The sequence below is a fragment of the Cydia fagiglandana genome, chromosome Z, assembly GCF_963556715.1.
Source record: "Cydia fagiglandana chromosome Z, ilCydFagi1.1, whole genome shotgun sequence".
NCBI classification, from domain to species: domain Eukaryota; kingdom Metazoa; phylum Arthropoda; class Insecta; order Lepidoptera; family Tortricidae; genus Cydia; species Cydia fagiglandana.
Genome location: NC_085959.1, coordinates 13,164,755 through 13,177,701, shown reverse-complemented (window position 1 = coordinate 13,177,701; position 12,947 = coordinate 13,164,755). Strand labels below are relative to the sequence as shown.

General features: G+C 37.7%; 1 long non-coding RNA gene across 1 annotated transcript; it reads right to left on the bottom strand.

Moving 5' to 3' along the window:
* Positions 1-4,191: 4,191 nt before the first annotated feature.
* Positions 4,192-6,147, bottom strand: LOC134678703 (uncharacterized). The gene is made up of 3 exons (XR_010100228.1): positions 5,864-6,147; positions 5,554-5,741; positions 4,192-4,487 (listed from the first exon to the last, which is right to left on the bottom strand). It is a non-coding gene; the product is annotated as an uncharacterized LOC134678703 (long non-coding RNA).
* Positions 6,148-12,947: the final 6,800 nt, after the last annotated feature.

The window sequence follows — 12,947 nt, the reverse complement described above, 5'->3', positions numbered from 1 at the left end:
AGTATCAAAAAAATTATCGATATGTACGTAGTTATGCGAGCCCACTTTCTGGCAAAATATGAAAATAAACGTTACGACGCAGCCAAAACCAAAACTAAAATGAACAGGAAAAATGCCAAGTTATTGTCTTAATTACTAGTAGTTCGCCCCGAACTAAGAACTCGTATTCGCTGAAAACTACTGCGCACACTCAGGTTTTGATTTCCAACTCAATCTCACTAGTGATACCTACTAATACTTTATATACGAGATTACCGCCACGTGGGATGTTGACTCGACGATCATTGTTGCGATAGTCGTCTCGGATTTTTTTCCGTCATGAGATATTCGTGTGGAGGAAACGATCACCCTGATCCCAAAATTTTTGCACAAGTTTACCGATTGGCGTCTCGTTTTTCCCTAATACGCCCGGTTGTAATGTTTCCGGCAAGGATTTGCTGAAGAACTTACTAGGAGCGAAGGATCTGGTAACCATTGATTCATGGTTATGAAGACCATGATTACAACGAGGCTGTAAACCAGTGACGCGGTTTAGTCTTACATTGCTGGGTACATCGTCCGCAAATTGCGAAAAATCGTAAAATGCAATAATTGTTTAAAACTCATACAAATGAGTCCTAATGAGGGAAAACTGTTAGTGAGAAACGACGTAATCGATAAAATGGATTTATACGGCGGGTTAATTTATGCTAGTGACGATCTATTCAATCTGACCAAAATGATAGAGAAATGTATGTTAAGAGTAATAAGCAAAGCTTTAACCAATATGGAGACGATCAGTGAAATTACGCAAGAATGACTAAAAGGAGCATTGATAAAAGTTGGATGTGTCGACCATTTCAAACATATATTAAAAAATGTTATCGATATGTAGGTACGTGGTTATGCGAGCCCACTTTCTGGCAAAATATAAAAATAAACGTTACGCCGCAGCCAAAACCAAAACTAAAATGAATAGGAAAAATGTCAAGTTATTGTCTTAATTACTAATAGTTCGCCCCGAACTAAGAACTCGCATTCGCTGAAAACTACCGCGCAGCGCGCACACTCAGGTTTTGATTTCCAACTCAATCTCACTAGTGATACTTAGGTAAGTAATACTTTATATACGAGATTACCGCCATGTGGGATGTTGACTCGACGATCATTGTTGCGATAGTCGTCTCAGCGGACGGTCTCATAGCGAAGAGTCTCGACCAACACCTAGAGACTGGATCAAGGGTCAGATGCAGGCAAATTGTGACAAAACATTCGCTGATGTTAACAAGAAATAACTCAAAATGTAGTCAATATGATGGGTGCTGAGAAAGGGGCGGCTACAGGGCCTGGGGCCTAGGGCGGCAAAGACTGCAAATCCGCCACTACATTATACATATATAAAAATGTGTTCGGGTGTTTTTTTTTTTGTTTTGTAAGTGTTTTTATATTTTACTTTTATATTAATATTAAAAACGAAAAACAAAAAAGAGCCTTTTATTTCTCGCCGGTAAAACAAACACAATATTATAAACTTAAATTTACATTAGGTTTAGTATTACAATAATATTTAATATTCCTCAAATCAATGTTCTATTATGCTTGGTTATGTAATAAGTAGTAAGTAATTATATTTTTTTCTTGTAATTTATTCTGCCACAACCCCTCCTGTGAGGGTGAAGGCCTCCTCCAGTGATGCTGGTCATCACAATTTCTGTTCTCTATCTTTTTCAACTTACATATGTATATCAATATTAATTTATATATTGGTATTAAATACCTACAAATACAAATAATAAAAAGCTAATAAATACTCTTATCGGGATTCGAACCCGGGACCTCCTGCTTCATAAGCGGGGTCACTACCGACAAGGCTAAAAGACCGTCAATAATTGGTTCACGATGCACAGTGGCGCCGCGGCGCGGCCTATTTAATGTTTTTGAGGGACACTTTTTAATACATGAAGATTGTTTTCCTCATCTCTACCTTCCATATTTTTGATATTACCAAGCAAGTCAACAGGCCTTGCTGTAGACTTGTAGAGTCTTAGCTATGGTTATAACTGTTATTTCTCTGTCATTCTAATGGGGAATATTAGGCAAAGCTCTACGTAGATGGCACAACTAGCACATACAGTAAACAAACATCAATGACACTTCATGCGTCAATACGTGAAACCTACTGTGAAACACGACGATCGAAAGTTCGGTTTCTGCCTCTCTAGATTCAGACCGTTAAAAGTCTGCATCGATTTTGATAGCCCACGCAGTGCAAGTGTCATTTTAGACGTCAAACTTCTATGAAATTATGACGTATAAATAACACTTATATTGCGTGGGCTATCAAATCCGCTGCAGAATTTTCTTGGTGCGACTCTATGACTCATGCGTATTCGAGAGATAAAGAGGCAAATAACTAAATTCCGATTTTCGCGTTTACCGGTAGGCCCTTGTTAACAAACCGCCTTGGTGCATCAGTGTCATATTTTATTGTCTGTGAAAACTTGTCAAAAAACCGGGCAAGTGCGAGTCGCACTCGCGCACGAAGGGGTACCATAATGCAAAAAAAAGGCAAAAAAAACGGTCACCCATCCAAGTACTGACCCCGCCCGACGTTGCTTAACTTCGGTCAAAAATCACGTTTGTTGTATGGGAGCCCCACTTAAATTTTATTCTGTTTTTTGTATTTGTTGTTATAGCGGCAACAGAAATACATCATCTGTGAAAATTTCAACTGTCTAGCTATCACGGTTCGTGAGATACAGCCTGGTGACAGACGGACGGACGGATGGACGGACGGACAGACGGACGGACGGACGGACGGACGGACGGACGGTCGGACGGACAGCAGTCTTAGTAATAGGGTCCCGTTTTACCCTTCGGGTACGGAACCCTAAAAACAGTTTAAGGCACAGTATGTATAAGTTAGTCTATGTATTTACTAGAGTCGGTAGTGCTGCACTCTGGCGGCAGAACATTGCAGTAATATCCCCTATTTCGCCTTCATTGGAGTAAAAGAGAAAGATCCCCGCAATGTGCTAATTTCGGTTTTCGTGGTAGCCCTCCTGTGCGGAAAGAGATGAGTCATGAGAATGTATTGGTTCCGATGTTCCACGTCTCTTTTCGCACAGATCGACTCTAGAGAATGTGCGGAGAGAGAAGAGTCGTGGAACGTATGAAGCTCAATACATTCCACGATGATTTTCACGAACAGACTACCTGAAAGTTTTAACCATTATTTTGACATTTAAGTAGGTAAGGGATGGTAGTTAGTAAAAGACTACAGCCGTATTCATAAACAGTTAGAGCATTGATCATCAGTTGCTGATAACCGGATGTCACAAAACGTGATTCATAAACACTTTTTAGCGCTAAACAGTTGATCATCTCTTCATTAAATCCTCGGAAAGTTACGGAGCCGAGGACCCTTCTTTATCTGTTTATTATCTGCTATTTTCCAAGATGGCGGTCACAAAACAGCTGATTTTGACAAGACAGCATTTCACAAATTCGTGCAAACGTAGATGAGACTTGTATCGTAATTTAGTGATTTGGGTGTTCTTTTTGTTTAAAAAACCTCTAAATTTAATAAATGAGTGGTTTAATATGTGTAAATAAGGAGATAAACCATTATATACCTAGATATAGTGCGCAAATAGCGGGAAACCTAGATATTGCGCCTTTGCTAGGAGTTGTTTTGTTTGCATGATTGTGTGTCGGATTCATCAAGATGCAAGCAATTTATGCGATACGAGCTGTTATACATAAGACTAGACATCACGACTGGGGCACCGGCGTCGGATAAAGCACCTCACCAACCAATATGCCTATCATAAAAGAATGAAAACTACTACAGCGCAAAGACGTGAGTATACTTTTCTTACATACTCATTACCTGCCATAAAACGTTGATTCATTATAAGATCACGGTATTCTCAAGCTCTAACTAAAAGGTATTAATTGCGCACATATTACATAGGACCCTGTAAGGGCACAGCAATACTGAAGATACTTAATTGAATAGTATGGGCAGGTATATAGGTATCTTTGTTGTGGGACATATCATATTCCAATTTGTAGGTATCATTATCACTAAAATATAATATACCTATCAAAATAAACTATGGTTGGCCTACTTTGGTTGGATTTATGCACTGTTAACGCTGCCACTGCACTGAATACTGAGTTCAGTGTTGAAAGTCCACACTGAGCAGAGTTAATTTTTGACATGGTGATAGATAAATAAAACAAGTTCATGTATTTTAAACTGATATTTTTATTATAAGATTTATAACATATCAACATATTTCATGTGTTAATTTAGGGAAATCAAACAACCCACTTGAATATAACAATTTTATTACATTTTATAATCATCAAACTAGTTAATATTTTTTTCTTTATTTCAGTACAACCAACTTCATTTGCTGGCTGGTTAGATGCCAGAACAGTGTGGCCTCCGGATTATTTAGCCAGCTCCGGACAATAGCTGATGATGGAATACTCACAACCTGAAAAGAACACAGTTTCAATTAATATATTCATTGAATCAAACTATATCATCTTTTATTTTTAGTTTAAGTACAACATCCTAATGGATATGGCGATATGGAATAATTTCCATATTGTTGTGGCAACTATATGGAATAATGGATCTCCATCCAGGCAGAGATTCTGTTGTTGTTTGTCAATACCATAGCTATCTCACAGCAGAACTTAAGAATTACATACATGTCTGTTTTGTTCACAGTTACATACTTGTACCTAGTGTACCTACACTGTTTCTTGCCGGCAATGGTAGTTTGAAAAAATGAAATTATACAATATTACAACAATATTTTCTGCTTGGCCTTAAGGTTGACTGGTAGAGAATGCCTCATGGCATTAAGTTCGCCTTTTGTACATTAAGTTATTCTTTTGTGCAATAAAGTTTTAAATAAATGAATAAATAATAATAATAACAAAGTTATGGATTGAAATGCTAATATACTTTTAAACAAATAATTAACCTACACAGGTGTGTTATGATTGATAAGAACATTATGTAAAAATCATATTGATATCTATGTTGGTTTTAAATTACATAACCTACCAACAGCGACACTCCTGTGAATAATGAACATTTCTGCCTCATTATGAATTGTGGAGTTTGCCTTTTAATGCGGCTATTGGCTGAGATGTTTCACTGCAAACATTGTCACTGTCTAGTTGCAAGCGCTTAACTCTGCGCCCAAGCCAAACAAAAAAGGTTTGAAGATAAATCGCCACTTCACTGATAAATTGGTTCCATCGTGGTTGGTTAAGTATGTTATCCACTAATTCTAATTATAAACAGCTCCTAACTAGCTTAGCTCTGCTCTTCTAGAAAACACCGATAGTAAGTCAAATCAAATGTCAAATTAAAAATGAAGAGGCCGTTAATTTTTTGGGTGTCGAGTGTATGTTCATGAAAATACTACCACATTTTACGTTAAGTAATGAATAAAACGTGGAAAGGGAGGAGAGAGGCCTTTGGCCAGCAGTGGGACACTCTAGGCTCATATAAAATATAAAAATGAATAACCAAACCTTGCTCACCTGATTTATCTTCACCGATCATTTGATATGAATAGTGTCAATATCGTTCGTGTTTCGCCACCAGAACAAAATGTGTTGGAATCCGTGGTATCACGGTGGCGATGGCGCGCAGGCGGGCTTGCGGTGATTTCTTGCTGTGATTTCTCCAATTCTTGACTCCGTCCTCTTTACCTCACAATATATTGAAACTATAACCAATAACACATAGGTTTATCAATATTGCTTGCAAAGAACTCATAATTAGGTACTTGTAACTTTAAAAAGGAGACATGTCTGATTATCAGCCTATGATATAGGTGGTTATACTTACCAAGTTTTGTAAAATTTCCAGCCGTGCAATATTATTTATATGTTTTTGTGATGCAGAGGCTATTTTAATATAAAATAACCCAGAAAACTGGTTAAAATTGTACATCGCATTGTTCAGGATTTTACGATTTACCGCTAGTGTTGCTGTCAAACTTTTTTTTTTTAAATTAATGTTCAGCCATTTTTTGTCTATGTGCCAAGATGCCAACATAACGCGTCTAATCTGCTTATTAGTTAAGAAACCCCTAATAAACGTTTATAAATCATGGTTCTTATCAACGGCTTATTAAGCCTAAACAGTGGATTAGTTAATAAGCTGATCATTCCTCATTTAAGGATTTTTTATGAATACGGCTGAAAGAATATAATACTCACTGTAAAAGACCTCTGAAATCTCTGATTATAAAGCCTGACCTACATATATGTCAAGCCTCATTGTCAAGAGGGCGCTGTTTTTCTCATGTATAGCGTGATACCTAGTTAATATTATGAAAAAATTTGTTCCAGTAAAATTCTGCAATATGGTGCTAGATCATACTAATATTACTGGTCAGACTTTACATCTTACTTAATTCAGAATCCTAAACCTTAAAGGGCCCTTCACACTCGTGCGCAAACAGACCTAATAAGAGACATTGAAATATAATTGAAGCAACGCCGGCCACTCCAAGGGACGCATTTATGCGTTAGAGGGAGCAAGTGATATTGCTATCTCATTCTAACGCATGGCTGCGTCCCTTGGAGTGACCGGCGTTGGCCCATCGTGTAGAGGAGCCATAACCTTTTCGACGCCATATCAAACACAAAAGCAGTCACTCTTAGAGCCGTAACACACTACCGCACCGCACCAAGGTCATTGTGGGATGCACCCATAAGTAAGAGGGAGAAAGAGATATCGCTTTCTCCCTTTTACTTATGGGTGCGTCCCACAATGACCTTGGTGCGGTGCGATAGTGTGTTAGCTACTTTAGGACGCCACGTCACCGAAGTGACAAACCTGTAATTGAACTTATGCATATGTACGTAGGTCTATGTTGCTTTATGGTCTGTGACCAATTAATCGGTCTTTAGCGTTGAACCTGCGGTGCGGATTTATCGGTCATTTGCCTCCAAAAGGTTAATCTCATGCCAAGTTTAATGTTCTTTCAGCATGTTTTAAAACGTAACTATAATATCTACTTTACTACGATTGCATGACGCCGGCTGAGTTCTTTGATCTTGATTCAGGGTTATAATACTACTAGGTGAACAAAACATTTCAACAGCAACTTTTGGGGAAAAGTTCACTTAGGCCCACTTGCACCACTCCACTAACCCGGGGTTAACCGGTTAAACCTGGAGTTGCCATGCCTACCAGTACAATTTGACACTAGGTTAAGGGTTAAACGCTTATCCTTAGGTTAGTGGGATGATGCAAGTGGGCCTTACAGATATACGAAAATTGAGAAATTTGGAACGATACCCAATATAGTAGAAGTAGGACGTGCAAATGTAGATTTATATCAAATGATAACGCAATGCCACACTTTGTCACGTCAAAGTAGGTGTCGAGACTGAAGAGTTAGTTGATGGACACGAGTAAAGGAGTAAAAAACATTTCTCTAATAACGATCACAACTTTATATCAAAACCAGTCACATAATACATTTACAATAACATTATAGATAAATACGAGTATATACCAAGATGACATAATTGATACGTTTGAATGTAAAAATTCCTAGAATCACGAAAGGACTGATTCCCTTTTATGAAATTAGAAAACAGTTTAAGATTTGTCCTAACTGTTCATTACATGCTTAATTTTTTATATTTTAGAGTTATCGTGCCGTTATAAAAGGTTTTCAATATTTTCGTTTTTTTTTAATTGTATTAAATTTATTTAAATACTATTTATATTTGATTTATTATTAAAGTCTTCATCTAGCAAATTTTGTGGCATGTTGCATGGATGTTAATTATTTTAAGTTAAGTCGTTGCGTATTTCATAGAACTTATTGTAGATTTTGAAGATCGAGATTCATTGTCACTATTATCTGATTTCTTGTAATCGCATTTGAAACAGCAGTCTGACGCAATTTGACAAGGTTTACAATCTTCATCTGACGTATGAGACTTTCGAGGTGATGGCAGAATAGAACTACTGAGAGTATCGATATCAGCTTCATACCATTTAGGAATTATTTTACCTCTTCCTCGCCGTCTTCTTCTTCGTTTTCTAGGACGTTCGCGAGTCCTAGCTACGGCTTGAGAAAGAAAACTTTCAATTGAATTTTTATCCCCAGGCCTGATGACGGTCTCTCTCAACTGTTCTCTAAGTTTGGACATGAGATATAAATAACGACTATCTCTTCTAGGTTTTCCTCTAAAACAGAAGCTTGGTTTATGCAGAAGGTCGGAGAAAAAGCTTTTGACGTCTGTCTCTTCTTTCTCAATCTGGCTTAACTCTCTTGCCTGTTTAATGTTTTTTAGAATGTAAGTGAACCAAGGGCTATATTGTTGTTTTCGTATACGACATTCAATTGGATCGCATGCAATTGATACTACGGGCTTTTTAATTCGTTTTCTTACTTTTCCTATAATCAATCTGAATAAATTCCGTTTCTTCACGGAACCCGAGAAGTCTTCAATACGTGGAAAACTTTCCTCGTAGGTTTTTTCATGTTTAGGCCTAACATTACGCATATTATAATCAAAACTAAAACTTGATTCCACGCGTAATGGCTGTTCAGGTTTTTCCGCCGGTTGACACTTACTGTTGCATTTCCCTGGACACACAATCTGTGGAACTTCGATCGTTGGTATCTTGAGTGATCCTAATTCTGCTTTTTCTTTTCCTATTTGTTTTTCTGGATTTTCATCTCCTTTGATTAACCTTAAGAAGTTCTTTTTTGACACTAATTCTAATAATTCTAAAAAGCATTCCTTTGCTGTTTTATTGTTGACACGTTTATTATGTATTGGATCTGAATAATCAACTTGTTTAGTGACTCGACTCGACGTGTTTAGACTATCGTAGTTGTTCCTATCAGGTACACATTCTGCCGATATAGCCGCATCGCATTTCGTTGTTCGTACTTGTTTACATGAGCTTATGCAAGGCTCTTGAGCTACCAAGATTGTAGGCTTAGGTGGAGATATACTTTTGGAAAAATTGAAATCATAACTAACTTTAGATCCAATATGTAACGGTCGTCGTTCACATGTTTTGTCGTGAAGTTTTTTACATTGGGATTCATCGTCACAAACATGGGTACTGGTAATAGCATCACTTTTACTAGTTTCTTCGGCCTTTTGTTCGTTCCCTTGTTGTAATGACCGCCAAAGTCCAGTTAATTTGGAGTAAAATGGATTTTTATTTTGGTTTTCGTCTATTTTATTACCGCAGGGTTTTGAATTATCTGGACTTTCAGTATTTCTGTCTTTGGAAATTTCAAAGCTAAAGCTACAATCTGAACCAAAACGAATCGCCTTGCGGTCATTCGCTGGACATTGCATTGGTTGATTAGACACATTATAATTTCCTTCCACTTTATTTTTATTATTCTTCGGAACACACGATGTTTGTGCTTCTTTATAAAATGTTTCTCTTCCCGCTCTTAAGTGTCGGCTTCTACACTTGCGCGACTGAGTTGCCGCATTACTATTATAAAAATGAGTACGTGAGTCGGTCTTTAAAGAAGCGCCAAGTTTTGTACCTGTGTGTCGTAGTGGAACCTCATTCCATTGTTGTATTGCCTCTTTGAAATCACAATGAGGTTTTGGTTCACCGTAGGCATGACGATCTTTGTACCAACCTAAACTAAACTTGCAGTTTGTACCAATGCCAATTTCTTTATTAGTATCGGGTTGAATTTCTAAACAGGGTGGTAACTCTTCAATAACTTCCTCATATTCTTCCCTTTCTACATTTGGTGGTCTAAACTTAGGGGCTCCGGACGTGCCTCTATTTTTACAAAATATTTCTCTTCCTGCTCTTTGTTGGCGTCCTCCATAGCTTCGAGACTGAGTCATCACTTCTGCCCCGGTAATACATGGTTTTACTCTATTTTTATGGCCTTTAGGATCTAACAGACCCTGATAAAGCTTTTTGATAGCACTATCTTCATTACGATCGCCATCTACATTACAAAGTGTACATCTACTTTTACGACATGGTGAAGCTGTGTGGTTTATATTTTTTGGTTCTATTAATAATTCACAAAACTTTTTAAGAACGCCACCTTCATTATCATCAGACATCTGACAAATTGTACCTCTGTTTTTGCAACATTTTTTTGATCCAGGGAATACATTCGTGGGTTGTAACATCATGTTACAAAATACTGTAAAAACACCTTTTTCCTTATTTATGTCATCTAAGTGGCAATTGGTAGATGTTTGAGCCAACTTACGCGCACATTGGGATGTATGTTTTAAAGATGTATCTTTAGAACATTTCGTGATGTATCCATCATTACAACCAATACGTCGGTCTACCATTACAGGCTTATAGCTGCCGTAAAATCCATCTCCGCTGGGTTCATAATTTACTTCTTTTCTAGGATTTTCTAGTATTGTCCCTTTGAAATCACGTTGAGGTTTTGGTTCACCGTAGACATGATGATCTTTGAACCAACCTAAACTAAATTTGCAGTTTGTACCAATGCCAAATTCTTTATTAGTATTGGGTTGGATTTCTGAACAAGTAGGTAACTCTTCAGTAACTTCCTCATATCCTTCCCTTTCTACATTTGGATGTCTAAAGTTATGGGGTCCGGACGTGCCTCTATTTTTACAAAATATTTCTCTTCCTGCTCTTTGTTGGCGTCCTCCATAACTTCGAGACTGAGTCATTACTTCTGCCCCGTTAATATATGGTTTTACTTTATTTTTACAGCCTTTAGGATCTAGGAGACCCTGATAAAGTTTTTTGATAGCACTATCTTCATCACGATCGCCATCTACATTACAAAGTGCACCTCTACTTTTACGACATGGTGAAGCTGTGTGGTTTATATTTGTTGGTTCTATTAATAATTCACATAAGCTTTTAAGAACGCCACCTTCATTATCATCAGACACCTGACAAGTTGTACCTCTATTTTTGCAACATTTTTTTGATACAGGGAATAAATTCGTGGGTTGTAACATCATGTTACAAAATACTGTAAAAACACCTTTTTCCTTATTTATGTCATCTAAGTGGCAATTGGTAGACGTTTGAGCCAACTTCCGCGCACATTGGGATGTATGTTTTAAAGATGTATCTTTAGAACATTTCGTGATGTATCCACCATTACAACCAGTACGTCGGTCTACCATTACAGGCTTATAGCTGCCGTAAAATCCATCTCCGCCGGGTTCACAATTTACTTCTTTTCTAGGATTTTCTAGTATTGTTCCTTTGAAATCACTTTGAGGTTTTGGTTCACCGTACACATGATGATCTTTGAACCAACCTAAACTAAATTTGCAGTTTGTACCAATGCCAAATTCTTTATTAGTATTGGGTTGGATTTCTGAACAAGTAGGTAACTCTTCAGTAACTTCCTCATATTCTTCCCTTTCTATATTTGGATGTCTAAAGTTAGGGGCTCCGGACGTGCCTCTATTTTTACAAAATATTTCTCTTCCTGCTCTTTGTTGGCGTCCTCCATAACTTCGAGACTGAGTCATCACTTCTGCCCCGGTAATATATGGTATTACTTTATTTTTACAGCCTTTAGGATCTAGGAGACCCTGATAAAGTTTTTTGATAGCACTATCTTCATCACGATCGCCATCTACATTACAAAGTGCACCTCTACTTTTACGACATGTTGAAGCTGTGTGGTTTATATTTTTTGGTTCTATTAATAATTCACAAAACTTTTTGAGAACGTCACCTTTTGTATCATCACATACCTGACAAATTGTACCTCTGTTTTTGCAACACATTTTGGATACAGGTAGTTCCGAATATTTTATTTTATTTGTGGTTCCAGATGTCCCTATTTCCCTATAAAATGTATATCTATCTGCTTTTTGATCGCTCCCTTCATAGCACGGAGATTGAGTAGTTGCTTCAACACAGGTACCTGGCGTTGTAGGTGCTTTTATTGGTCTGCGAAAAAGCCGTTTAAAAGAATCTTGTTCGTTTTTGATACAATCTGCTCGACAAGGAGTTGATGTTTGGGCTATATTTTCCTGAGGGTGATTGAAACCAGGAATAATTGTTTTTGCTTCGGGGAGTGCATACTGGGGTTTAAATTCATTTGAGCGAGGAATGAATTGTTTCAGTTTGTTTGCAACACATTTGCATTTACACTTTGCTACCTGAGTTTCTGCTTCGGCACAGGCACACTGGGGTTTAGGTTCATTTGAGTTAGGAATGAATTGTTTCAATTTGTTTACAACACATTTGCATTTACACTTAGCTACCTGTGTTTCTGCTTCGGCACAGGCACACTGGGGTTTAGGTTCATTTGAGTTAGGAATGAATTGTTTCAGTTTGTTTGCAACACATTTGCATTTACACTTGGCTACCTGAGTTTCTGCTTCGGCACAGGCACACTGCGGTTTAGGTTCATTTGAGTTAGGAATGAATTGTTTCAGTTTGTTTGCAACACAGTTGCATTTACACTTGGCTACCTGAGTTTCTGCTTCGGCACAGGCACACTGAGGTTTAGGTTCATTTGAGTTAGGAATGAATTGTTTCAGTTTGTTTGCAACACATTTGCATTTACACTTGGCTACCTGAGTTTCTGCTTCGGCACAGGCACACTGGGGTTTGGGTTCATTTGAGTTAGGAATGAATTGTTTCAGTTTGTTTGCAAGACATTTGCATTTACACTTGGCTACCTGAGTTTCTGCTTCGGCACAGGCACACTGGGGTTTATTAGGTTCATTTGAGTTAGGAATGAATTGTTTCAGTTTGTTTGCAACACATTTGCATTTACACTTGGCTACCTGAGTTTCTGCTTCGGCACAGGCACACTGGGGTTTAGGTTCATTTGAGTTAGGAATGAATTGTTTCAGTTTGTTTGCAACACATTTGCATTTACACTTGGCTACCTGAGTTTCTGCTTCGGCACAGGCACACTGGGGTTGAGGTTCATTTGAGT